This window comes from Geotrypetes seraphini, chromosome 4 (assembly GCF_902459505.1).
Source record: "Geotrypetes seraphini chromosome 4, aGeoSer1.1, whole genome shotgun sequence".
Classification (NCBI taxonomy): Eukaryota; Metazoa; Chordata; class Amphibia; order Gymnophiona; family Dermophiidae; genus Geotrypetes; species Geotrypetes seraphini.
The window spans coordinates 255,556,991-255,584,974 of record NC_047087.1 but is presented as its reverse complement, the minus strand read 5'-3'; the positions used below and the strand labels follow the sequence as shown (position 1 = coordinate 255,584,974).

Genomic DNA, 27,984 nt, shown 5'->3' with positions numbered 1-27,984 from the left:
CTGTCGATATAATAGGCCAAAGCACGTTTACAGTCCAGAGTGTGTAGCGCCGTTTCTCCAGCATGAGAGTGAGGCTTAGGGAAAAAAACTGGAAGAACAATTGACTGATTAAGATGAAACTCCGTAACAATCTTCGGTAGAAACTTGGGGTGCGTATGTAGAACCACTTTATCATAGTGAAAAACTGTGAAAGGTGGATCTACGACCAGTGCATGGAGCTCACTGACCCCACTGACCCTTCGTGCAGAACTGAGCGAGATTAGGACAAGAACTTTCCAAGAAACTTGAGATGAGCTGTGGCCATTGGTTCAAATGGAAGCTTCATGAACCTGGAAAGAACATTAGGGTCCCAGACTACAGGGGGAGGTTTGAGATGGGGGTTTCACATTGAAAAGTCCCTTCATGAATCTGGAGACCAAAAGATGGGTAGTAAGAGGCTTTCCTTCGACTGGCGTGTGAAAAACTGTAATAGCGCTGAGATGGACTCTGATAGATGTAGACTTGAGATCAGAGTCAGACAGATGGAGCAGATAATCCAACACCAATTCCACTGACAAGGAAATTGGATCATGATGATGATGGAGACACCAAGAAGAAAACAGAGTCCACATTTTTGGTAACATTGTTGAGTGGCCAGTTTCCTGGAGGTATCAATAATACTACACACAAGCTGAGAAAGATGTGATGAAGTCAGCCTGAGAGAAACCAAGTTGTCAGGTATAACGATTGCAGGTTGGGATGAAGAGCTCTTTGATTCTGTGTAAGCAGAGTAGGAAATATTGGGAGAGGTATGGGCTCCCTGATGCTGAGTTGAAGTAGAAGGGAGTACCAATGCGGTCTGGGTCACCGAAGAGGTATGAGTATCATGGTGGCTGATTCCTGCCTGAGTTTGAATAAAGTTTTTCAAGATGAGAGAAGTGGGAGGAAGCGCATAGAGAAACATTTGCGTCCAATACAGGAGAAACGCATCTGCCTCCAGATGGTGAGGAGAGTAAAGTCTGGAGCAGAATTGGGGCAACTTGTGATTGTGGGGAGCCACAAACAAGTCCATATGAGGAGTGCTCCATTGCTTGAAGATGGAATGAAGAGTTATGGAGCTGAGAGACCATTCGTGAAGCTGAAGAATTCTGCTGAGGTTGTTCACTAAGGAATTCAGCTTTCCCTGAATGTAGACTGCTCTCAGAAAAAGTTTGTGGGTGGTCGCCCACAGCCAAATCTTTTGAGCCTCTTGACAAAGGGGAAGAGAGTCCATGCATCCTTGCTTGTTAATATAGTATATCGCTACTTGATTGTCCGTGCGAAGGAAAAGGACTTGATCACTGAGCAGATGATGGAAAGCTTTCAGTGCATAAAACATCACTGTGAGCTCCAGCAAATTGATGTGAAATTTGCGCTCGGTGGCTGTCCAATGACTTTGCGTCTGAAGACTGCTCATATGCGCCAAGGCGTACAAAGAAGCATCCGTCGTGAGCACCTGCTGATGAGGAGGAAAATGGAAGAAGAAATCTCTGGATAAATTGGAGGAGGTCATCCACCAGTGGAGCGACTGCAGAAGAGATGACATGCTGTGAGAGTGGATCTGTCACTTGAGACCACTGAGAAGCGAGGTCCCACTGAGGAGTGCGAAGATGCAGTCTTGCAAGTGGGGTGATGATCTGTAGAGCCATGTGGCCTAGAACCATCATGTGCCTCACAGAAATTGTTTGGAGCTGAAACATCTATTGGCAGAGATGAAGCAGAGCGGTTAGGCAATCTGGAGGAGGAAACGCCCTCATGAGAGTTGTATCCAGAATGGCCCCGATGAACTGGAGACATTGAATGGGTTGTAGATGGGACTTTGGAAAATTGATTTTGAAGCCCAAGGCTTGGAGGAAAGAAATGGTGCAAGTGGTCGCCAGAGCCACCTTCTGAGATGATGAAGCCTTGATCAACCAATCGTCCAGATAAGGAAACACCTAGAGACCTTGGGATCGGAAGGCTGCTGCCACTACAATTAAGCACTTCGTGAAGACTCTGGGAGAAGATGCCAGGCCGAACGGAAGGACTTTGTACTGGTAGTGACGATGACTGATTTGGAATCGAAGATATTTTCTGGAAGCTGGATGGATTGGTACATGTATGTAGGCTTTCTTGAGGTCCAGAGAGCATAGCTATTCGCTCTGAGCCAATAGGGGATAGAGAAGAGCAAGAGAGAGCAACCAGAACTTCTCCTTAACAAGATATTTATTGAGAGCTCAGAGATCCAGAATGGGTCGCAGTCCTCCCGTCATCGTTGGGACCAAGAAGTATCGGGAGTAAAATCCTTGATCTTGTTGAGGGAGGAACTTACTCGATGGAATTGAGGAGAACTAGGGACTGAACCTCCTGGAGTAGTAGAGAGGACTGTGTCGGATTTAAAGTAGACTTCTCTTGGAGGATGGTCCAGAGGAAGGGTGTGGAAATGAATGACAAAACTCTGACAAATGATGTTGAGGACCCAAAGATCTGATATGATGAGCTCTCATCGACTGATGTAAATCTGAAGACGTCCCCCTCTTGGCTGAGGCAGAGTGAGGAGCAGAGGAATGGCGGCAATGCTCTGAAGGAGCACGTCAAAAAGACTGGGTAGGCTTTTGAGAAGCAGCCGGTTGTTTAGGCTGTTGACGTGTCTGTTGTCTCTGCCTACGAAATGGAGGAGGAGGAGCAGCAGCAGTAGTCTTCGCTTTATACCTACGCTGATAAGATAAAAGGACGAGCAGGAGCAGGCTTCTTTTTAGATTTGACCAGCATGTCCCATCTGGTTTCAAGCGCCGACAGCTTCTGGAATCTCCAAAAAGCTCATCACCAAATACACAAGACGTCTCATAGCCACTGACATCGCAGCCACTAGAGAGGCGAGTTCAAAAGTGTCATAAGCAGATCTCACCATATACTTGTGTAGCTGTGAAACAGTAGAAACCAGAGCTTGAAAAGCCTTGGATTTACAAGTAGGGACATACTTTTGAAAAGATGAAAACTGCTTAACAAGGTGTTTCAAGTAGCAAGAAAAGAAGAAATAATAATTTCCTGCTCTGTTGGCTAGCACTGAGTTTTAGTAGAGGCGCCTGCCAAACTAGTCCACAGTTATACCCTCTCTGCCAGGAGGAACGAACGCATAGACACTAGCCCCAGATGACTTTTTCAGTGTAGACTCCACCACTAGAGATTCATGGGGCAGTTGGGGCTTGTCAAAGTCTGGTAATGGTACCACCTTATAGAGAGACTCCAACTTTTGGAGGGCTACTGGTACAGAAAGAGGAGTTTTAAAGTTTTTATAAAATGTCTCTCCAAGAATACCATGAAGTGGGAGCTTCAGCATCTCCTTAGGAGGAAGATCATAATCAAGAGTTTTCAAATATTCTTTGCTATATTTGGAATCTGCCTCCAAGGGAATATCGAGGTCTTTTGCCATCTTGTGCATGAACCCGGAGAAGGAAAGTTTCTCAGAAGGAGATGAGGTTCTGGTTGGTGAACGACGAGAATGAGAATCAGAAGAATCCTCCTCTGTAGAAGATGGTGGTTCTGGCTCAGAATCCCCCAATAGGTCAGAATCTCTCAACAGAGAAGATGAATGGTGGGATCAGTACCGGTAGTGAGACCTCAAGATGCTTAGGTTTTTGCGAGGCCTTGCCTGACCATGCTGGTGTGGCCTCTCTTGATGTAGCATAGGAGGACCGGTGCCGAGCAGGTAGAATACTTGACTCCCGTGTCAAGGATGTCCACACCAGGAGAGTAGTGGTCACAGGAGTGGTCAGTGTTGTGAGCAACTCAGACTGGACCAGTTCTTGGAGAGTCAGTGTCGACAACTGCCCAAGCAGGGATGGTACTAACAGGTGAAAATGCTCCCCTAGTTCCTCCCGCAGCAGATTGTCAATTTTCTGCTTAAGGGAGAGAGCCGGTACCGTTTGCTTTTTAGTTGATACGGTTGGCTTAACGACACGATCCGGGGATGAGTCAGCTGAAGTAGAGGCCGGAGATCGGAGCCGTGCGTTTTCGGGACTTACACGAGGTCAGCATGACTTCGTTCAAACGCATCTTTGACCTGCGTCCTGGTGGGGGAAGTGGAAGGCTTCTTAGCCGGCTTACCCAGAGACATGGTGAATTGCAACACCAAAGTCAATGGTTCCACTGTAGCTGAAGATCTCGGTATCGTCTTTGTCGGTGCGGACTTGGTTGGCATGGGCAGAGTCGGAGATGAAGTCAGCTCCGCTTCCATTGCGGCACTGAAAAGCTGCTTCTGTTCACTGGAGACACCAGCGGTGAGGGTCGGAGATTGATATAGCTCAAGCACAGCAACCGCACTTTTTGAAACTAGTCAGTGGACGGGACATGGAAAGGAAGACTGTGCTGAAAAATTGAACTCGATGATTGAGTGTTCAAAAGGCCCCACCGGGCCAAAAGCCCGCAACAGCAAAAGAAAAAAAATAAAGGGAATTTCTTTCTTTTAGACAAAAACGAAAAAGAGAAACGAGTGACAAATGTCACAATCCACAAGAACAGGAAGCCAGTGAAAAGAAGAAAAAATTTATAACGAATGTTGAAACATAACTTCTTAGCTCCACGGAAACTAAGAAACTGAAGGAACCGCGCCCCTACTTCAGGCAGGAAGGCACTTGCGCATGCGTGGTGTAGGCTCATCGCAAACCTTCTAAACTTACAGTTGCGATTCACTTTTCAAATGTCCGTACCAGGGCTCCGTCGGTGACGTCACTCACATGTGAAAATATGCTGCCTGCTTGTCCTGGGATAAAACTAGTTATGACGTCTTAATATTATAATTCTTGGCAAATTAAATCAGTTTAATTCCGGTTGCTGGAATTACCGTATTTTTTGCTCCATAAAATACACCTGACCATAAGACGCACCCACCTGTAGAGGAGGAAAAATCAAGAAAAAAAAATTCTGAACCAAATGGTGTGCCCTGTACCCTGTTCCTCCTCTGGTGATCTAGTAGTAGGCTGGGACAGGGTTTAGGGCACGTCTAATGGTAGGCATGTCTAGTGGCAACCAGCCAGTAAGCTCCCATCCAGTGCCAAGCCAGCCAGTCAACCCACCCCAAGCCATCCAGTCCAAAGGCAAAGGCAGGCAGGCCCCCCTCCCCCGGTACCTTTTTTTGGCATCCCGGCAGTCCAGCGCGCTTTCCACGCTCCTGCCTCGGGTCCCCTGCTCTCTTCTGGCATCAGCGGTGCTAAGGCAGGCGCACGTCTTTTGCGTGCCTGCTTGGTCCTTCCCTGCACTCCGAATGGCTGCGGGATGAGAACTGACAGGCAGCCTTTCGGAGTGCAGGGAGGGACTAAGCAGGCACGCAAAAAGCATGTGCCTACCTTGTGCACCACTGTGCTGCTGCCGCTGCCAAAAGAGAGCAGGGGAACAGAGACAGGAGCGTGGAAAGCGCGTTGGACTGCCAGAATGCCAAAAAGAGGTAAGAGTTTTGTTTTGGGGTTTTTTTACCATTGGCTCCTTAAGATGCACCCTTATTTCCACCTCCTTTTTGGGGGTGGAAAAAGTGCATCTTATGGAACGAAAAATACGGTACTCAAGATATATTTTATGATTTTAGGCTTGTTGAAGTGTTGCCCCCTATGCAAAAAGCCGAGTCCAACAATTTTGAAAAAAGGAAGTAAAATACAACAAATTACTGCTTTTCAAACTGATCCTTCTACTAATATATGAGACCTCAAAAATCCCCAAACTAATGTGTGCGGGTTAGCGCTCAAGAAAAGGATCTGGGTGTCATTTTAGACAATACGATGAAACCTTCCGTCCAACGTGTGGCGGTGGCCAAAAAAGCAAACAGGATGCTAGGAATTATTAAAAACACTGATGGTTAACAAGACTAAGAATATTATAATGTCTCTGTATTGCTCCATGGTGTGACCTCATCTGGAGTATTGCATACAATTCTGGTCTCCTTATCTCAAGAAAGAGAGAGTGGCGCTAGAAAAGGTTCAAAGAAGAGTGACCAAGATGACATGGAGGGGCTGGAACTCCTCTCGTATGAGGAAAGGCTAAAAAAAGTTAGGGTTCTTCAGCTTGGAAAAGACACAGCTGAGGGGAGATATGATTGACGTCTACAAAATCCTGAGTGGATTAGAATGGGTACAAGTGGATCAATTTTTCACTCTGTCAAAAATTATAAAGACTAGGGGCACTCGAAGTTACAGGGAAATACTTTTAAAACTAATAGGCGGAAATTTTTTTTTAACTCAGAGAATAGTTAAGTTCGGAAATGCATTGCCAGAGGTTGTGGTAAGAGCAGATAGCGTAGCTGGTTTTAAGAAAGGTTTCGACAATTTCCTGGAGGAAAAGTCCATAGTCTGTTATTGAAAAAGACATGGGAGAAGCCAGGTACTAGTGACCTGGATTGGCCACCTTGAGAACGGGCTACTGAGCTTGATAGACCAGTGGTCTGACCCAGTAAGGCTATTCTTATGTCAGAGGTACAGCAGAAAGATAATGGTAGGTGTAAAGATATTAAAAGGATATATCCCGAATCCCCCTTAAGAGAGAAGAGTTTGGCTCAGCTTAAGAATTGGGCAACCAGGGCAAACAAGCAGGTCCAAATAAAGAGGTTAAACCCCCACTTATTAGATGAGGAGGAAGGACTGATTGACTTTGAAGCCCTTAGGAATTTGGGTAGGGAACAGATGGGAAAATAAGTTTGCTCACTGCTGGGTTAAATGTTATGTGGTCTCCCTAGACAGACACTTACTCTCACCATCTTGTAAATATTAACCCCTTTTTCTGCCTCAATCTCACTGTTCTCCTTCCTTTGAAGTTCACTCTATCAGTCTATTCGCACCCCTGTCTCTCAGAGTAGCGGTTATTTACTGACCCCCTGACAAATCCTTCTCCTTCTTCCTCAAGGAGTTTGACTCCTGGCTCTCCTTCTTTCTTGAACCCTCATCTCCCTTGTCCTTGGCGACTTCAACATCTATGCTGATGACCCTTCTGACTCCTATATGTTCAGGTTTCTCGCACTGTCCTCATATGACCTCCAGCTGTGTTCTACCGCCCCTACTCACCAGAAAGGCCACTGCCTTGACCTCATCCTCTCCTAACACTGAATTCTGCACCTTGAATCTTACCATCTCATACCATCAGCTGTTAACCTTCAGAACTCCTCACCCTCCTCCCCAACCCCGACCAATCACTACCTGTACGTTTAGGAACTTTCAGGTAATTGACCCTGACACGCTATCTATCACTGTCTCATCTCTCCTTTCTACTACTATATCAAACAAGTCTACCGATGAAGCTGTCCTCTCCTATAACTCCATTCTCTCATCTTCTATCGATACCCTTGCCCCTCCCGTTTCCCGTCCTGTAAAATGTGCCAAACCCCAGCCCTGGTTGACCCCCAAAATTCGTTACCTGCACTCCTGTGCCAGAGCTGCTGAACGTCTTTGGCTTAAAACCTGCACGCTTGCTGACGTCCTTACAATCTACCCTCTCGCTTGCCAAACAGAACTACTACAACCATTTAACTAACTCTCTTAGTGCCAACCCTCGCCATCTCTTTGCCACGCTCAAATCTCTACTCAAAGTGCCCCCGCCTTCCATCTTCTATTCACTCTCCCCCCAGATAACATAAGAACATAAGCATTGCCTCTGCCGGGTCAGACCAGGGGTCCATCGCGCCTGGCAGTCCGCTCCCGTGGCGGCCCTCCAGGTCCATGATCTGAAAATGTTCCCTATCTAACCTAAAAAGTCCATACCCTATTTGCTCAGTGTCCTGTGAGGTAAACCTCTATCTGTACCCCATTATTCCCTTCACTTCCAGGAAGTCATCCAGTCCCTTTTTGAACCCCAGAATTGTACTCTGGCTTATCACCTCTCCAGGAAGCGCGTTCCAGGTGTCTACCACCCGTTGAGTGAAGAAGAACTTTCTTGCATTCGTTTTGAATATGTCTCCTCTCAGTTTTTCTGAGTGACCTCTTGTTTTAGTTGCCCCTGCTAGTCTAAAGAATCTGTCCCTTTCCACCTTCTCTATGCCTTTCATGATTTTATAAGTCTGTATCATGTCCCCTCTTAGTCTCCGCTTTTCCAGGGTAAAGAGCCCCAGCCTGTCTAACCGTTCGGCATATGAGAGGTTCTCCATACCCTTTATCATCCTCGTTGCTCTCCTCTGGACCTTCTCAAGTATTGCCATGTCCTTCTTGAGGTATGGCGACCAGTATTGGACGCAGTATTCCAGATGTGGGCGCACCATTGCTCGATACAGTGGCAGGATAACTTCCTTCGTTCTGGTACCTTTTTTGATAATGCCCAGCATTCTGCTCGCTTTTTTTGAGGCCGCTGCACATTGCGCCTCCGGCTTCATTGTGTTATCCACCAATACCCCCAGATCTTTTTCTTGGCTGCCTTCCCCGAGTACCCTCCCTCCCATCGTATAGCTGTACCTGGAGTTCCCCTTCCCTATGTGCAAGACCTTACATTTCTCCACATTGAAGCTCATCTGCCATTTTTTCGCTCATTCACTCAGTTTGTTCAGGTCGCTCTGCAGGTTTTTGCATTCCTCAACAGTTCTGACCGTTCTGGAGAGTTTTGTGTCATCCGCGAACTTGATAACTTCACACTTTGTCCCCGTTTCTAGATCATTAATAAATATATTGAACAGCAGTGGTCCCAGCACTGACCCCTGCGGAACACCACTTGTGACCCCTATCCAGTCAGAGTAGTGCCCCTTTACTCCTACCCTCTGCTTCCTGTCCGCCAGCCAATTTTTGATCCATCTGTGCACGTCCCCTTCCACCCCGTGACTCCACAGTTTCTTCAGTAGGCGTTCATGGGGCACTTTGTCGAAGGCTTTTTGGAAATCTAGATATACGATGTCTACGGGGTCACCTTGGTCCAATTGTTTACTTATCCCCTCAAAGAAATGCAGTAGATTCGTCTGGCATGATCGGCCTTTACAGAATCCATGCTGGCTTGATCTCATCAGATTATTTTTTTCTATATGCTCATTGATACCTTCCCTGATCAGTGATTCGGCCATCTTCCCCGGAACAGAGGTTAAGCTCACCGGTCTGTAGTTTCCCGGGTCGCCTCTCGATCCTTTCTTGAAGATCGGTGTAACATTCGCTATCTTCCAGTCCTCCGGGATTACCCCTGTTCTCAAGGACAGGTTGCAAATATGCCGCAGTAACTCTGCTGTTTCATCTCTGAGCTCTTTCAGTATTCTCGGGTGGATCCCGTCTGGGCCCGGAGCTTTGTCAGTTTTTAATCTATCTATCTGCCTGAGAACGTCTTCGAGGCTTACCTCCATGCATGATAATTTCCCCTCTTGATCTCCCCTGAAGATTTTTTCTGGTTCTGGCACACTGGATGTGTCTTCTGATGATGGCAGAGTTCTTCCACAACAAGATTCACAAGATCCACCTTGAATTCTCAACAATGTCACCTCCCCCACCGCCCCTTCCGACTGTCCACTGTCAACCTTCCTTCGACAACCCTTATGACCCTTTCTTTCTGAAGTTACAGAAGAGGAAACTGCTCACCTTCTCTCCTCCTCCAAACCCACCACCTGTTCCTCTGATCCAATTTCTATCTGCCTACTCGGATCCATTGCTCCTGCTGTAATCCCTCCCATCTGTCACATCGTCAACCTTTCGCTCTCCACTGCTACAGTTCCTGATGTCTCCAAATATACTGTAGTTACACCCCTCCTTAAAAAGCCCTCACTAGACCATACATCCCCCTTCAACTACCGCCCTATCTCCCTCTTCCCCCTCCTATACAAACTACTCCAACGGCTTCCCTTCTCTTCCCTCCGGGGGGAAGGTGGGGGGGGAAGAGAAGGGAAGCCGGCACGCACACCTTAGAGTCCCGAAGCATGAGTTCGCTATGGGCTAAGGCAGGAGACTGGTCAATGACGGATGGAAGCTTACAACTTGCTTCGGGCCTTCCTCGCTGCTGGGTCCTGCCTACTTTCTGTTTCCGCGAAGACAGGACCCGGCAACGAGGAAGGCCCAAAGCAAGTTGTAAGCTTCCCTCCGTCGCTGACCTATGGCAGTTGCACGTGCAACAACAGCTCGCTGACAGTGCAAAACTTTCAGCAGCTCCTGCGCATCCTCGGTTTGGGGCAAGTCAAGTGACTACTGGGGGAAGAGGAGGAAGATGCCCGGCACTGGGGCTGGCACCACGGCGGCCATGGCTCTGGCTGCTCGGCTCCTGTTGCCCACCGCAGCTTGGTTCTGACAGCATCCACAAGCCCCGAACCGCTAACCAGACACAATTATCCCAAGGCCGTTACAGCCGGAGTCCCAGGAGGTGAGACGCCGAGTGCCATTGTGACTAAACTGATTCATTATTTGCCTGTGACTTTCTGGTATTTAGGATTAACTCTTTCCATTCAACCCTTGACTTTAAACACACAAGTCTGGAAGTTTAAGCACATTTATTTATTTGTTTACAGGTATTTGGGAACATAAAACATAGTAAAAGCTACTTCCGACTGGTGATAGGACAAAAGCACAAGAGACTTCGGCGCGCCCACATTTCAGCACAGACAAATCTGCGCAAGACCCCAGCGCGCCGCCTAAAAAGTTACTTTTAAAGAGCTTAGGGGGGGGATGTGTGGGGGGAGGGGGGAACCTCCACACTTTACTTCATACTCTTCGCGCTGCCATGGGGGGGGATGTTATTATATAGAAAACTGAACTTTTTCCTAAAAAAAAAAAAGGGAAAAAGTTAAGTTTACTCTATAATGGAGAGTTCCAACCCCACAACCCCCCCAATGGCAGCGCAAACAGTATGAAGTAACTGGGGTTCCCCACTCACACTCCACGTCAGAGCTCTTTAAAAGTAACTTTTTAGGCAGCATGCTGGAGTCTTGTGCTGATTTGTCTGCACTGAAATGTCATCGTGCTGAAGTCCTGCGCGTGAATGACTATGAACTGTTGCGACCTTGATCTCCCCCCCCCCCCCCCCGAAAAAAAAATATTCTGCAGTGGGAGGGTCGTAACTAGTGTTATTTAATAGAGCAAGGCCTGGATGCTTGAAGAATGTGATAATTTTTAACTGCCCAATGTGAGCTGTAAACAGTATGAAGGCGATATGAGGTTTTAAGGCATTATGGTCTTAGATATGCTGATATGCAAGGGATGGCAAAATGTTTTTGTGCTTAGTTTTATAGTTTATCTGTAGCAGGTTGGTACAGCATGGACAAGGATGCCTGATGTAGACAAGTGCATTAGACTATGACATCTGTGTTTTGAATGGTGTACAAAGTTGTAACGTGGAAGGATGGGCTGTTGAGGGAGATAGAGGAAAAACTGTAAACCCTGAGCACGTTTTTTGAAGGATGTCTTTTTTTTTTTTTTTTCCTGAGTACCATGAATAGAACTAGTGTGCATCTTTCTGCTCTACTGCACCTGAATGAACATGTATTCTCCTTAGTATCCTTTGACTTATTCAAGGAAGGTATTGTTTTCCTAGTATTCCTCGGGTTATTGATGAAGTTGCAGTGCTGTAAAAAAACACTTTTCTAGATTATACATCTTATTGTTTGGGGGTGTATTGGGGGAAGCTTATCCTTACTTTTACAGTTGGACTTATAAATGTATTCTGCATTATTATTATTTTTGTATTAACAGGATTTGTATAATTTTGACATCGGGGAGGAGTATTTTAATAGTTGTACAGTAGGGTTGTATGTACATGAAAAATATTACAATTAGTACTATTATAATGGGAGTGGGGTCAGGGACGGAGCTTGGACTGAGGTACTGAGTTAGTATTTGTTAGACTTAGGGGGGTACTTGGCTTGAAGAAGTTGAGAAACATTGGTCTCTAGGTGACTAGTATGGAGTTCACTCAGAAAGGGTCCCTTTTACAAAGCCACAGTAGCAATTCTCCCATGGCAAATGCACCAAAGTCCATTCAATTCCTAAGGGCTTCAGTGCATTTGCTGTGGCAGAATTGTTATCGCAGCTTTGTATAAGGAGCCCTAAGGCAGGAACTACTGTCTGTGCTGTGTCTTAAAACACAGATTGCCGGGGATGCAAAGCATTAACTGATTCAACATGAGTTTGAAGTTGGTTGAATACCACTCTCAAGTACGGTAGTTTTGAAAGAAATGGAAGGTTTAATACTGGCCAGTAGTTATTCAGAGTAAGAGGATCTGCATTACTTTTTTTCAAGGGTGGCTTAAATGCTACTGGAACACTGCCTAAGTGTCAAACCTTAAAAAGAAAGTCATATTGAGCATTGGAAAATAATTAATAACAATTAACTAATAAAACTAATTAATAACAATTAACTAATAAAAATAGTGCACATTTAGTGATCTTTTTACTAAGGCGTGCTAGCTGTTTTAGCGCACACTAAACGCTAACGCATCCATAAACTATAATGGACACGTTAGCGTTTAGCGTGTGTTAAAATGGCTAGCAAGCCTTAGTAAAAGGACCTTTTCATTTTCCCCACCACCAAATTTCCCCATCCCGCCCCACCCGGCTACTTTTTCATGCCACCCGGCTGGAAAAAATTTCTGGGGAGAACACTGCTGTTGTAAATGTTGTATTTCCTCCTGCATCTGCTTAGCTTGGACTGTAAAGTCTAATCTCATTGCTTCAACTGTTCCAGTTAGTAAATCCAATTTCTCATATTTTAGTTACTTCTTCAGTTGATTTTTCCATTTTCCCCTCCGTTCACTGAAGCAAATGCAAGATGCTATTCATGGAAACCTCCGTCGGAGAGGATAGACACTCCCCTCTCTTGCTTGCTTCCATCAGCTGTCCAGCCGTAGACATTGTGCCCTCGCCGGGAGACCCCGCATCTCCACTTCCAGGATCGCATGTCTCTCGCCTCAGCGTCTCGGCGGTCGCCGGACACGGAGGCATGAAGGAACCCGGAGGAGACAAAGATATTTCAGTGCCCAAAAGGGCGACTCCCTCAAATCGCCACCCAATGCCGGGCTCTCCACTCCAGAATATGCAGCCGCTGGAATTGCCAAAAAGAAACGGTCCATAGTCTGCTGCACCGGGGTGGACACCAGGGCCAGCGAGGAAGTGACTCTGACCACCCCTTTCCTATTCGTATGAGGCATGGAAGAAAAAGGTATTATTTTTAATTATGAAAAGCAGGCTCAGAAAAGATTTCAAAACGTCTCTCTCGGTTCCTCACATCGCCGCCATCTTGTCCCGCCCCCCGCCACTCCACTCATGGTTTTCAATATCACCTCTATGCTAACGACTCCCAGATCTATCTCTCCTACAGGAGCTCAGGCCTGAATATCAGCCTGCCTGTCCAACATTGCCACTTGGACGTCTCGCTGCCATCTTAAACTGAATATGGATAAAACTGAACTCCTTATCTTTCTATCTAAATTCACCTCCCCCCTCTCGCCGTTCTCTATTTCTGTGAATAACACTATCCTCCTCCCTGTCTTGTCAGCTCGCAATCTTGGGGTGATCTTTGACTCCACTCTCTCCTCCTCGGCTCAGATCCAACAAACCACCAAATCCTGTTGCTTCCTCCTCTATAATATTACCAAAATATGTCCTCTTCTCTCTGAACACAGTACCAAAACCCTTGTCCACGCTCTCATCATCTCGTGCTTAGACTACTGCAACATATTTCTCTTGGGCCACCTGTGCACAGTCTCTCGCCTGCTGCATGACTCATATTCCGTGCGAGCCGCTAGTCTCACATTATCCCTCTCAAGTCACTTCATTGGCTCCCCGTCCATTTCTGAATACAGTTTAAACTCTTCTTGCTGACTTACAAGTGCATTCGTTCTGAAGCCGCCCCCGATCTCTCTCCTCACTTATCTCTCCCCCCCCCCCGTGATTCTCAGCTCATCAGGTAAGCCCCTCTTATCTGTACCCTTCTCTTCCACTGTCAATACAAGACTCCGTCCCTTCTTTCTTGTAGCACAGTATGCCTGGAACAGGCTGACTGAATCAATACGTCGTGCGCCATCCCTGGCAGTGTTCAAATCCAAGTTAAAGGCCCACTTTTTTGAAACTGCTTTCAACTCTTAACTCCCACTTGCTGCTGTCAGATACCTATACCCAACTGTATCATTTTCTCTACCATAATCTCCCCAACCCTATAATGTCCTGTCTAAATTAGATTGTAAGGTCTTCTGAGCAGGGACTGTCTATTGTACGTTAAAATGTACAGTGCTGCGTACGCCTTTTCAGCACTATAGAAATAATAAATAGTAGTAGTATTAGAGCACAACTTTGTAAACAAATGGGCACCAAACAGAGAATTTTTCACAACAGAAAGAGACAAGATCTTAGTTTCTGGGCAGTATAAAGCAACAAACCTTGGTTTACGAGCATAATTCGTTCCAGAAGCAATCAATTTACTCATATATCAAAGCTAGTTTCCCCATAGGAAGTAAGGGAAACTCACTTGATTCGTTCCCCCTGAGGCCACCGGTGCTGCTCCCCCCTCCCCTCCCCCCGCAATCTGGCATGCCCCCTGCCGCGATCCAGCATCCTCCACCCAAACACAATCGCTTACTCCGATCTGGCACTGGCACCAGCACCAATGCACAGGACATGCTGGTGCCGGAAGATCCTCCCTCTTGCTTGGGCTGGGCCTTGAGCATCTGCGCATGCTCAAGGCCTTTCTAGTTCTCGCTCTCTCCTAGAGTCATGCGCAGATGGTCAAAGCCCAGCCCAAGCAAGAGGGAGGATCTTCAGGCACCGGCTGGTGCGCTGGTGCCAGATCGGGGTAAGAGATTGTGTTTGGGTGGGTGAATGGGGGATGCTGGATCGCGGCGGGGGTAGGGGGGCTCGCAAATCAAATCAATGCTTGGTTTGCAAGGCACAAATTGCGGGAATGTTTTGCTCGTCTTGCAAAACACTCACAAACTGAGGTTTGATTGTACTTTGTTATCTGGTAAAGATCTCACTAAATGTTAGGATTGGGAGGTAGAACTGAATGTCAATTTGGGGAATTGGGATGAGTCTGCTAATATTAGGATCCTGCCATAACTGACAGTGAGTGTGGTTAATGGAAAGTAATTATTTGGTACGCCTATGAGCTTATTTTACCCAGAAGCAACTGTTTTACAGTGGGGGGTATTCAAATCTCTATATATGTATTAAATGTGGATAAATGGCTGGGGGTGGTCACGTGACCGGCATCAAGATGGCTGCTTAGTTTGCTCACTCGCTCCAGCCCGATCACAATTATTGGCATCCTGCCTGCTTCACCGCTCTATTCAGGTCAAAAATTTTATTTTCCGTTGCCCCGATGGTCGCGAAATCCCCCAAGTCAGACGGGGCGGCTGCGTCTGGCTCCCACACTGCTCCAAACGCTTCCAAAAGATCCAAGCACGAGCCCCCGTCTCCGGACAAGGCCTCATCCAAACTCCTCGTGGCAGACGCTTCCCTGTCTCACGATTTACAAGTACTGCAGGGTCTCATGCATGAAAATTTGGCAGCGACAGCTGATATAAAATCTGAGCTAAGTAATATTACTCTCCGATTTAAACAATTTGAAGCTCGTTTAGACCTCTCAGAAGAACGACTACCGTATTTTCGCGGATATAACGCGCGCGTTATACGTGATTTTACGTACCGCGCATACCCCTCGCGCGTTATATGCCTGAGCGCGGTATACAAAAGTTTTTAAACATAGTTCCCACCCCGCCCGACGCCCGATTCACCCCCCCAGCAGGACCGCTCGCACCCCCACCCCGAACGACCGCTCGCACGCGCTCCCACCCGCACCCGCATCCACGATCGGAGCAAGAGGGAGCCCAAGCCCTCTTGCCCGGCCGACTCCCCGACGTCCGATACATCCCCCCCCCCCCGGCAGGACCACTCGCACCCTCACCCCGAAGGACCGCCGACTCCCCAACAATATCGGGCCAGGAGGGAGCCCAAACCCTCCTGGCCACGGCGACCCCCTAACCCCACCCCGCACTACATTACGGGCAGGAGGGATCCCAGGCCCTCCTGCCCTCGACGCCAACCCCCCTCCCTCCAACGACCGCCCCCCCCCCCAAGAACCTCCGACCGACCCGCGACCCCCCTGGCCGACCCCCCCACCCCCCTTCCCCGTACCTTTGGAAGTTGGCCGGACAGACGGGAGCCAAACCCGCCTGTCCGGCAGGCAGCCAACGAAGGAATGAGGCCGGATTGGCCCATCCGTCCTAAAGCTCCGCCTACTGGTGGGGCCTAAGGCGCGTGGGCCAATCAGAATAGGCCCTGGAGCCTTAGGTCCCACCTGGGGGCGCGGCCTGAGGCACATGGGCCAAACCCGACCATGTGTCTCAGGCCGCGCCCCCAGGTGGGACCTAAGGCTCCAGGGCCTATTCTGATTGGCCCACGCGCCTTAGGCCCCACCAGTAGGCGGAGCTTTAGGACGGATGGGCCAATCCGGCCTCATTCCTTCGTTGGCTGCCTGCCGGACAGGCGGGTTTGGCTCCCGTCTGTCCGGCCAACTTCCAAAGGTACGGGGAAGGGGGGTGGGGGGGTCGGCCAGGGGGGTCGCGGGTCGGTCGGAGGTTCTTGGGGGGGGGCGGTCGTTGGAGGGAGGGGGGTTTGCGTCGAGGGCAGGAGGGCCTGGGATCCCTCCTGCCCGTAATGTAGTGCGGGGTGGGGTTAGGGGGTCGCCGTGGCCAGGAGGGTTTGGGCTCCCTTCTGGCCCAACTACACAAAGTACGGGGAAGGCGGGTGGGGGGGTCGTGGGGGTCGGCCAGGGGGGTCGCGGGTCGGCTGGGGGACGGGCGGAGGGTCTTGGGGGGGGGCGGTCGTTGGGGGGAGGGGGTTTGCGTCGAGGGCAGGAGGGCCTGGGATCCCTCCTGCCCGTAATGTAGTGCGGGGTGGGGTTAGGGGGTCGCCGTGGCCAGGAGGATTTGGGCTCCCTCCTGGCCCAATATTGTCGGGGAGTCGGCGGTCCTTCGGGGTGGGGGTGCGAGTGGTCCTGCCGAGGGGGGAGAAGAATCGGACGTCGAGGGGGGGCATCAGGCTTTCAGGATGGGGACAGGACTTCAAGGGGGGACAGGCAGATCTTCAAGGGGGACAGGCAGACCTTCAAGGGGGGACAGGACTTCAAGGGGGACAGGCACGGAGAGGCGGGGCAGTGCACCGAAAGTCAGGGCGGGTGAACGGTGAGTCGGGGCAACCAGAGGAGAGTCGGGGCAGTGCACCGAAAGTCAGGGTGAGTCGGGGCAACCAGATGAGAGTCGGGGAGGGCGAAAGGAGAGTCGGGGTGGCCAGAGGAGAGTCGGGGAGAGCGAAAGGAGAGTCGGGGTGGCCAGAGGAGAGTCGGGCAGCATGCGCGTTATATGCCTGAGCGCGGTATAGAAAAGTTTTTGTACATATCATCGTGATTTCTGCGCGCTATACCCCTGTGCGCGTTTTACAATGGTGCGCGTTATATCCGCGAAAATACGGTAACCGCCCACGATACTCAATTCTTAGATATACAACGTGGTCTCCGCAAAATGGATCTTATGCAGAGGGACCTAGATGATATGTCTAATCGCATGAGACGAAGTAATGTGCGTATCATTGGTTTACCGGAGTCTGTTGAGGGTAATGATATCATCTCCTATTTGCATTCTCTCCTTCCATCTCTCTTAAATATACAATTTTCACCGGCTCTAGAAATAGAAAGAGCCCACCGAGTACCCTCCGGCCCTCCTCTACCATCTAAATCTCCAAGACCTGTGGTTTTGAAACTCCTTAGATATTCTCATGCCTTACAAATACTGCAAGCAGCAAAAATCAAACAACCTCTTTTGATAGATGGAAAAAAAATTTTGCTTGTTCCTGATCTTTCTAAGAACACTGCTCAAAGAAGAAAAGCTTTTTTAGCCATGCGACCTCAGCTCAAGACCATTGGAGCGCAGTATGGCTTATTTTATCCAGCAAAAATGAGGATTACCTATCATAATTCCACCAAGAATTTCGAGGATCCTGCTGAATTACAGAAATATCTAGATGAAAATATTGGAGCCATGACCTAAATTTTAGAGCTGATTTCAATGTTACATTTCAAAATGGATGCATTCTGATCTGGACTGCCTGCTGATGGCTGGAGCTTTTGCATGCATACTGAGTGCCTCTTGACCTCACGGGTCCCCATCTATAGTATCTACATCTCCTGTTTTATGCACTGCAGCACATTCTTGTTCTTATTCTTCATGGCTGCACCTTATATTTTATTTTTCCCTTTTGGAGCTTGGTATTGCCTTTTGTTTTCTTTTTATCATTATCATGATTCTTCTCTCTTGCTGCCCGATGTTCCATTTTTTCTGGATTACAGCCATCATTGTTGCTCATTTGGACGTCTCTTTCCTATGGGATTATTGACATTTTCTAGAGTTCCAATATTAGCTTCTGTTCACTTAACCCCATGGTCTCATTAAAGATTGTATCCCTTAATGTTAAGGGCCTGTCTAGCCCCATGAAGCGTAAGAAAATACTACAATACTTCAAACACCTAGGGGCTGATATATGTCTCTTACAGGAGACACACATAAACCTTGCTGAAGCGCAAAAACTCACCGGCGGTTGGATTCAACACTGTTACGCCGCCCCTGCCATGGGAAAGAAGAATGGGGTTATAACTCTCATCCGCAAGTCACTTAACTATCAATCAACCACTCATTCTTTTGATCCCATGGGCAGATGGTCCTATATCGAGGGTGTCATAGATGGCAAACCACTGAATCTACTAAACCTGTATGCACCTAATTCAGACGATCCCTCTTTCTTTCAGGATCTTCACACCATCTGCCATTCCTCATTCTCAGAACATACTATCGTCGCTGGAGACTTTAATTTTCCGTTGGACCCTTTCATTGACCGATCCTCTCTTTGCCGCCCTGCAAAACTGAGGGTTCGTTCAACCCTTTCCAATATGATGCAAACATACGGATTTTTCATCCAACAACCAAGGATTTTACATTTTATTCAGCGCCCCACAAATCATATTCCAGGATCGACTATTTCCTGACATCTAAAGACATCTTGAATATCACTACCGCAACTACTATTCACGATATATCTATTTCAGACCATGCTGCCATATCCTGCTCTCTCAACTGGTCCCTTGACAAACCACCTCGTTCTTGGAGATTAAATAACCTGCTTCTTAGCAATGAAGAGTTTCTATCTCACATCACTGCTGAATCTAATGCCTTTTTTGCCCGGAATGAATCTTCTGTATCCAACTTTGCCACGGTCTGGGAATCTTATAAAGTCTGGTTGAGAGGGGAATGTATTAGCTACACAGCTTATCAACTCAAAACTAAGAAATCTAACCTTCGACGTATGGAACAGGAAATACATGCCTTGGAATCACAATTATATGGTTCTTTTGACTCCACTCTTTATAAATCTCTACAACAACTTAAGTTCCAATACAACGAGATTTTCAGTTCATCTGCTTCTGTCTCACTATTCCGCCAATCAGCCTCATATTATGCTACCTCCAATAAGGCGGGCCATCATCTGGCTTCTTATCTCAAAGGGCAAAGATCCAAGCATCGGATTTCTCACATCAAGTCAGCCTCTGGTTTAATCCACAATACCACTTCTGACATACTCAAAGAATTTCATTCCTTCTATGCCTCTCTGTACACTTCAGAATCTACCTGTCCAGAAGATGTGATTTCCGAATTTCTGAAATCTGCACATTTGCCATCTATTACCCCGTCTCAACATGAACCTCTGCGTCATCCTATCTCTACCGATGAAATCCAACGTGCTATTTCTTCTATGGCCTCTTCAAAAGCACCAGGACCTGATGGTCTTCCTGCGGAATTCTTCAAAACTTTTTCGGACTCTCTGACTCCACATCTTTTGTCCTATTATCGGTCTATTATTGCTTCTCCTAATTGTTTATCCCGCTTCCATGAAGCCAGTATTATTGTTCTGCCAAAGCCCAACAGGGATATCCAATATGTTAAAAATTATAGACCTATCTCTTTGCTGAATTTGGACTATAAGATCTTTGCAAAAATTTTAGTTAATAGAATAGACTCTGTTATGTCTTCTCTTATACATAGAGATCAAGTTGGGTTTTTAAAGGGTCGTTACGGAGCAGACAATACCAGATTGTTATGTCACATTCTCCATTCCACTCTGTCAAGAGACCAACCCCTCTTAGTGGCTTCTCTTGATGCTGAGAAGGCCTTTGACAGAGTGGAATGGAAATACTCATTTTGTGTCCTTCGCCTCTTTGGATTTCCTGCTGAATTTATTCATATGATTTCTTTACTATACACCAATCCTACTGCTAAGATTATAGTTAATGATGCTCTCTCTGAATCTTTTACCCTCCAACGGGGCACACACCAAGGTTGTCCTTTATCCCCCTTATTGTTCAACCTAGCTTTAGAAACCCTCCTGGCTCATATCAGATTATCTACCTCTATTAAAGGAATCTCTATTGCTGATTTGGAATTTAAGCTGTCTGTTTATGCTGATGACATTCTCCTATATCTCTCTGACCCTGAACAATCTTTGCATTCTCTCATTGATCTTATTTCTCAATTCTCTTCTATGTCTGGGTATAAGGTCAATTGGGACAAAACTGAGCTCATGCCCCTCAATGATGCCTGCACACCCTTCACTCTTCCCTCATATCCGTTCACCTGGATATCCACAGGGATGAAGTACTTAGGTGTCCCATTTGACAAAGACCTCAAGATAACAATGGACCTTATCATGTCTAAGACTGTCTCCTCTGTGAAATCCGCTCTGTCCAACTGGTCTCCTCTACATTTATCTTGGTGGGGGAGATTAGATACCCTCAAGATGATGGTCATTCCAAAAATTACATATATGTTCATTATGTTTCCTCTTCTATTTTCTAACTCCTTCTACAAACATTTAGAAAAACTACTTCTTGATTTCCTATGGAATAATAAACCACATAGAATCTCGCAACGTAAACTCAAATCTCCCAAGTCGGCTGGAGGTGTTAACTTCCCTGATTTATTTCTTTATCATCAAGCCTTCTTGTTGAGACAGGCATCTGAATGGTTACATTCTTCAGATTCATGTACTAACACAATGGCCCCTAATTGGCTTAGACTTGAAATGGCCCTTCTACATCCTAATCCATTAAGACTTCTTGGGTCCACACATTTACAAATTAAAACTCGTAACCCTATACTTCTCACTTCCCTCCGCACACTTCAAGATCTAGACCGCTTGTTAGTTTGCCCTTGGTCTCAATCCACACTATGCCCCTTATGGAGAAACCCTAAACTCCTAATAGAGAAAAACCAGTATTCTTGGCATCCTGGACTACTTATCATATTTGGGATATCTCTGCACTATGTCACCCTGATGGTTCCTGGCTCACTTTTTACGAGCTTCAATACAAATCTGGCCTTCCTGACTCTTACTTCTATCAATGGTTACAATTACGTTCAGCTCTACGTAAACTTGATGGTGACCTGAAAGCTAATCGTCAACCCCCGACTTTGTTGACTCTTTCTACTCAATTCCGTAATTTGGGCCATTCAGCTTCCAAGTTCTATAACCTTCTTAAGGAACTCAGATTCCCGCTTCTTTCCTCTGTTAAAAAATCCTGGGAGGAAGATATTGGCTGCCCTATTTCTGACTGTGATTGGTCCTCTTATCTATGATCTATTTTTCATTCCTCTAGGTCAGCTTCCCTTACTCAAAGCTTATTTTTCCTTTGTCACAGAGCCCAATGGACCCTGATTAAATCAAATCGTATTAATCCTACCTTTGCAAAGGAGTGCTGGACATGTTCTACAGATATCGGCTCCCTCAAACATTTATTATTTCTCTGTCCCTCTATCCAAATATATTGGTCGTCTCTGTGGAACACTATCTGCTCTCTTTTTCATATCAATGTGGCTCTCTCATACCAAATGTTATTACTTAAATCCTCTGCTTTACCATCTCCTCTCTCTTCCTCCGATGCTTTTCTCTTTGATATTCTTATCTCCCTTGCTTTGAAACTTCTTCTTAACTCCTGGAAAGATCTATCTAAGGTGTCCGTAACACAATGGTGGAATCTTGTCTGCTTAACTTATAGATATGAAGCATATTTGGCAAAAAAATGCGGCAGATTCCCTCAATTTCTTGCTAAATGGAACTCTCTCAAACTTTACCTCCAAAGCTCCAGCTCTTAGGTATTTCTTTATCTTTTATTTATTTACTTACTATCTGTTTATTTATTTACTTAACTTACTTTCTACCTTTATCTTCCTCTTTTCTTTTCTTCCCTCCTTTTTGTTTTATTTTATCATAGATAATGTTTTACTCATGTGATTTGTTTTTTCTTATGTCGGATTGCTTCCAAGGAACATAGTTCTGATTGTTATAGCAACTCTTTTCATGCTTGTAGTTGTATTTACCCATCACATGGTTTGTTGTTGTTACTATGCTTTTGTTTTATTGATTGTAAAACTTTTACAATAAAAAAACCGTGACTTAAAAAAAAAAATGTGGATAAATGGCTAACAGCTTTGGTCATGCTTTCAGGACTTGATCCAAAATCCAGAAGTTCTGGATGTATATAGTGGACCGTGTGTCAGCTCTTTTGGGCTGATACAAGTCACAGCAGCTCAGTTGGTGCTAAATGTGTCTGAAGCATAATAGAATACTCCAAATTAAAGGAATTGAGTAGTAGTTGAGTAGAATGTTATGCAGTGCAGGGTAGGAGGGTATGAACTAGAGGGGATGGAGGGGGAATATAAGAAGTTTGAGTGGGTAGTTGGGATTTGGAAGGCAGAGAGTGGGTTAGGGGGAGAAAATGAAAACACTATGGCCTAGATGCACAAAAGTCAGTTGGTATTACCAACTAGATCGCTGTTGGCCAATTCGCTGGCTGATTCCCCAACAGCGAGCGATGCATTAACAAGTTTGCATGCAAACAATTCGCACGCAAATGCAACCGATTTAATCGCTCAATGAGCAACTGACACATGCGCAAAGCACTAAAAGCAGTGACAAGGAAAGCAGCCTACTGTCACGGCTGTTAGGGCTTCTGGTTTTGTTTTGTTTTTTAATGGCACAGATATTGCGCATGCATAAAAAAAAACAACAACAAAAAACCTCCCCTGCGCCATGCCCTCCCACCCTGCGCCAGCACCCCGAGCCACAGTCCACCCCTTCCGACCCACCAACCCAGGTAAAATGGCAGGAGGGATGCCCACTCCCTTCTGCCATGAAGGAACTCCCTCCCCCCCTGCCACCGAAAAAATGGCATTTGGGATGCCCAACTATCTCCTGCCATGAAGGAACTCCCCCTCACCCAAAAAAAAAAAAAAAAAAATAGGCAGGAGGGATGCCCACTCCCACCGGAGGTCCCCCTCCCCTTCCATGCCCCCCTGCCCGGTACCTCTTAAAAGTTGGGAGCAGAAGTTACTGAGAATACCTCCTGCTCCTCCTCCTCTGACAACAACGCTGAGCTTTAAGCCTCTCCCCAGTGCATCATGTAATGCATGGGCAGGGGCCTAAGGCCCTGATTGGCTCAGATGCCACAGGCCCCTCCCTTGGGAGGGGCCTGAGGTGTTTGAGCCAATCAGGAACATCCTTAGGCTCCTTCATAAAGAAGTCCCTGATTTTCTCCTTCCTTAGGAAGACCCTGATTGGCTCAGAGGGGAGGGTCTGTGGAGTCTGAGCCAATCAGGGCCTTAGGCCCCTGCATCACATAATGCACTGGGGAGGGGCCTAAAGCCCAGTGTCTTAGTCAGAGGGAGGAGCAGGTGTTCTCTGTACCTCTTGCTCCCAACTTTTAAGAGGTATGGGGCAGGGGGTCCTGGAGGGGCAGGGGGGGTCCTCTGGTGGCAGGAGGGAATGAGCATCCCTCTTGCTTTTTTTTGGGGGGGTGGGGAGGTCTACCGTGGCAGGAGGGATTGGGTATCCCTCCTGGTGTTTGTTTTGGGTTGGGGGGGCACCACATTTGTTGGGGGTTGTAGCGCCGTGTTTGTTGGGGGTCGATGGGGAGGGCTGGAGATTTTTTTTTTTTTTTTAAATGGGCTGCATCTGAGACCCGATTGTCCAGATGCAGCCCAGCCTGGGCCTGCCCAGTCGAATGGAACAATGAAATTTTTTTTTTTTTTAAAAACAATAAAACACGACGAAAATCAGCGATTAGGATCAAATAAAACCCAAAACCGCAGACTTAGAAGGCACAAGTGAAGAAAACTTTGTGCAGAGTCGAAGACGGACTTCTCGGCTCCGCAGAAAAGTAAGAACTGAGGAGACGCGCCCTGGTCTGGGCGGGAAGGCACTCGCGCATGCGCGGTGCAGGCGACTCGAAACTTCGAGTTTTTCTTCAAAGAAGCGTCCGCATTGGGGCTCCGTTGGATCACGTCACCCATTAGTGAGAATACCTGTCTGCTTGTCCTGGGATAACAGAATAAGATACAAGCAGCCTACCAATTGGAAATCGTTCTTTTGGAAACAGAATGTTCCAACTTGTTAGGATCAAAGGAGATATTTAGCATTTCCTCATAGGGAAGTCATTCTATCCCTTTTATCATTTTCATTTTCCTTCTCTGTACCTTTTCTAATTCAGTTATATTCCCTGCCCTTTCTTTCTCTCTGCCTCTCTTTCATTTTTTTCTGTTTCTCTTCTTTCCTTCTGTATCCCTGCCTGCCCTTTTTCTTTCTTTCTCCCTGCCCTCCCCCAAGCCACTGCCACTGCCATTACCATTGGGGACCAGGACCAAACACCACCAATAACAGGCCCCAAGCTCTTCCTGCTTCGGCCAACCAGCATTCCTCTCCCCGACGTCAATTCTGCCGTCAGGAAGAGGAAGGCTGATCAGCCCAAGATCGTGATCAACCTATTGGGGGAAATGCTGCCGGGTCCTGCCTTCGCGGAAACAGAAAGTAGGCAGGACCCGGCAGGAACAAGAACAAATGCTTCACTAACCTGTCTCCCGTAGCGAACGCTTGCTTCAGGGCTCTCAACATGTGCGTGCTGGCTTCCCTTCTCCCCCCCCCCCCCCCCGGACATAACTTCCGGTTTCGGAGGGAAGAAAAGAGAAGCCGGCACGCACACGTTAGAGCCCGGAGCATAAGTTCGCTAGGGGCTGAAATCTCCAAGCCGGTTTTTTTGGGTTTTTTTTAAATGTTCGGCAGCGGCAGATGACAGCTGGGCGGATCGCCCAGCTAAAAGGCCCTAGGGAGAACACTGGAGAGGAAGGCTGATCGGCCCGTAGATCAGGACGGCAACACGAGTGCGATCGACTCGAGTTGCCTTCCTGAGCTACTGGTCGTTCGCGATCGACACGTTGGGCACCCCTGCTCTAGAACATCAACCTTTTGATACCTATGTTCTTCTACCTTTTGATACCTATGAACCGGCAGAAATAAAAATTATTTTGTGTACCAGCACCGGTCTGTGGACCGGCGGTTGAATAACACTAGGCTAAGTCATGGGCCAGACCCCACCCATCTCCGCTCCAGACCTCCGCATACACACACACATACACAATATAATCTTATTAACACATAATAGTTAACCACAAAATTAAACTACACTAAGCACACTGTATGCTTCTCAACATTCATTCCTACCAGAAAACAGATAACTCCTATGCAAATATGGGACCAAAAACTAAAAGTACCAATATATACAAACGAAACCCTAAGATTCAAGAGTCTGCATGGAGTATAACCCCAGAGAAAAAGAAACAAATGCATTCCTTCCTGAACAGTGAAAAATACAGACAGCAGATGTAAATTCTCAAAAATGACATAATTCAATCACTAAATTTAAAACTAAAATAATTCACCCTTCCTTTGTTGTTGCCCTCCCTCCATGCTGTGCTTTACCTTCTGGCCTGCTGCCGCCTGGCTGTTTTATGCTGCCCTGGCCTTAACTTCGGGCCGGCTCCCTCTTCCTCACTAATGCAGTGCACAAAGACGTGGGCAGTGGCTCCTCACGAGTCCCATGCCTCATCAGAAAGCCTTCCCTTTGATGTTGCAACGTCAGCGAGAAGGCTTCTGGTTCAGGCGCAGGACGCGCGGAGGCACTGCCCGCGACTTTATGCATTACAGCACTGAGGAAGAGGGGAGCTGGCCCTAAGATAACGCCGCATCGATCGCACTGTGGACCGGCAGCTGAAGAACACTGTCTCAGGCCTGATGCACGTGCCGACCCTGCGGACAGACACCAGTCTGCGGACCGGCGTTTTAAGAACACTGCTCTAGAATAGACTATGAAAAAGTCCTAAGCAAAAAGTTATAAAGTGTTTAAGTAGAAGGGTTTAGTTTTTTCCATCCAACAGTGTCTTATATTACTCGGAGAAGCAGCAACATAAAAATCCATTACCAACAAAAACTTAAAACAGACAGGATGGACCAAAAATAACATTTTTTTAATTGACTGGCTTGAATAGTAATATTGTTAGTTACAGCAAATATATGAAATCTATGCAGTTACAAGATAGTGAACAGGAAGGGAGGGGAATGCCACAGCACACAAAGGCAACAAAAACCCACAAAGGTTCTTAATGAGAAAGTTGCAGTTTCAGTTCATTTGAACTTCATTAAAAGCAAGTATATACAGTATAATATTTGCTAAGCAATGAAAATGGCAGACAGTTCAATGTCACACTATGTGAAACAAAAAAATTAAGCAGCAAAGTATCTAAAAGATTTTATATAACACTACAAGTCTATGCAAAGTGTCATGCAAATGAAAACATTTTGCAGCTAAAATAGACATTGAGAAGTTTTTCAATTTTTATCCATCTTCTCCTTGCACTTCAAGAAATGATCATAAAGTGAAATTTAAACTTACCTGTTCATTTTGAGCCCTGGTAGACCAGTTCAAACATGTAAGTTATGTACCCTTGCCAGCAGGTGGAGACAAAGTTCAGAACTGACTTTACTCTCCCTATAGGGGTCTGGTACTTCTGTGCTTCAGTATACCTATGTATCAAAGCTAAGAACACTGGATTTAAAACAGCAGTTTATTCACCCTTTCAAAATCAAAACTGCTACTGCAAAAAAATATCTGAGTTATGGACCAGAGACAAAACTTGAAAATCAAGGGTAAAATGAATATCAAATAGCTAAAATGCACTTGTAGTTTTTATTCTTGACAAACATGATTTGCCTGGGTAGGTTCTGAACTGGGATGACAGGATTCAAGGAAATAAAATGAACGTGAAAGTTTATATTTCATCTTCCTCATCGTCCTTGCCAAACCAATTGAGATAAGTAAAAAGCACCCAACCTCCACCTAGATTGGGCCAGAGAAATCTAACACAGTTCTCAGGACTCTTATGCTCAAGGCAGAGATTCTCCCTGACTGAACATTAGATAGACTGAGCTCGCTGGGACAGATAGGGAAATATTTGAGTACCTGATTGTAAACTGCTTAATATACCTTGCCCAAGTAGTATATCAAATCCCAAATAAGTTAAAGCATTGCTTCTCGATTCAGTCCTTGGGGCACCCAGCCAGTCAGGTTTTCAAGATATCCACAATGAACGTGCATATGAGAGATCTGCATACACTATCTCCTTGGAATGCAAATTTGTCCAATATAAAGCTCAATGTGGATATCCACTAACTGAGTGTGCCTAGATTGAGAAGAACTGAGCTAAAGCAGAAACATCTGTGTCCTACCATCATCATATGGAACAGGGGTCTCAAAGTCCCTCCTTGAGGGCTGCAATCCAGTCTGGTTTTAAGGATTTCCCCAATGAATATGCATGAGATCTATGTGCATGCACTGCTTTCAATGCATATTCATTGGGGAAATCCTGAAAACCCGATTGGATTGCGGTCCTCAAGGAGGGACTTTGAGATCCCTGATATGGAAAGATTTGTACTCTGCCTCAAAAAATCCATGCATCCTCCCCAAGCAACTCATCAGCCCTACTACTATTATTACTTCTATAGCGCTGAAAGGCATATGCAGCGCTGTACATTTTGACATTTAATAGATGGCTTACAATCTAACTCAGAAAGACAAATATGACATATAGGGTTGGGGATGCAGAACCCAAGGTGAGAGGGAGTTAGGGAGTTGAAAGCA

At 46.5% G+C, this 27,984-nt stretch overlaps 1 protein-coding gene across 1 annotated transcript in view; it reads right to left on the bottom strand.

Moving 5' to 3' along the window:
• The window catches only part of PTEN (phosphatase and tensin homolog), a 259,068-nt gene that overhangs the window by 55,995 nt on the left and 175,089 nt on the right, over positions 1–27,984 (bottom strand). The window lies entirely within an intron of this gene.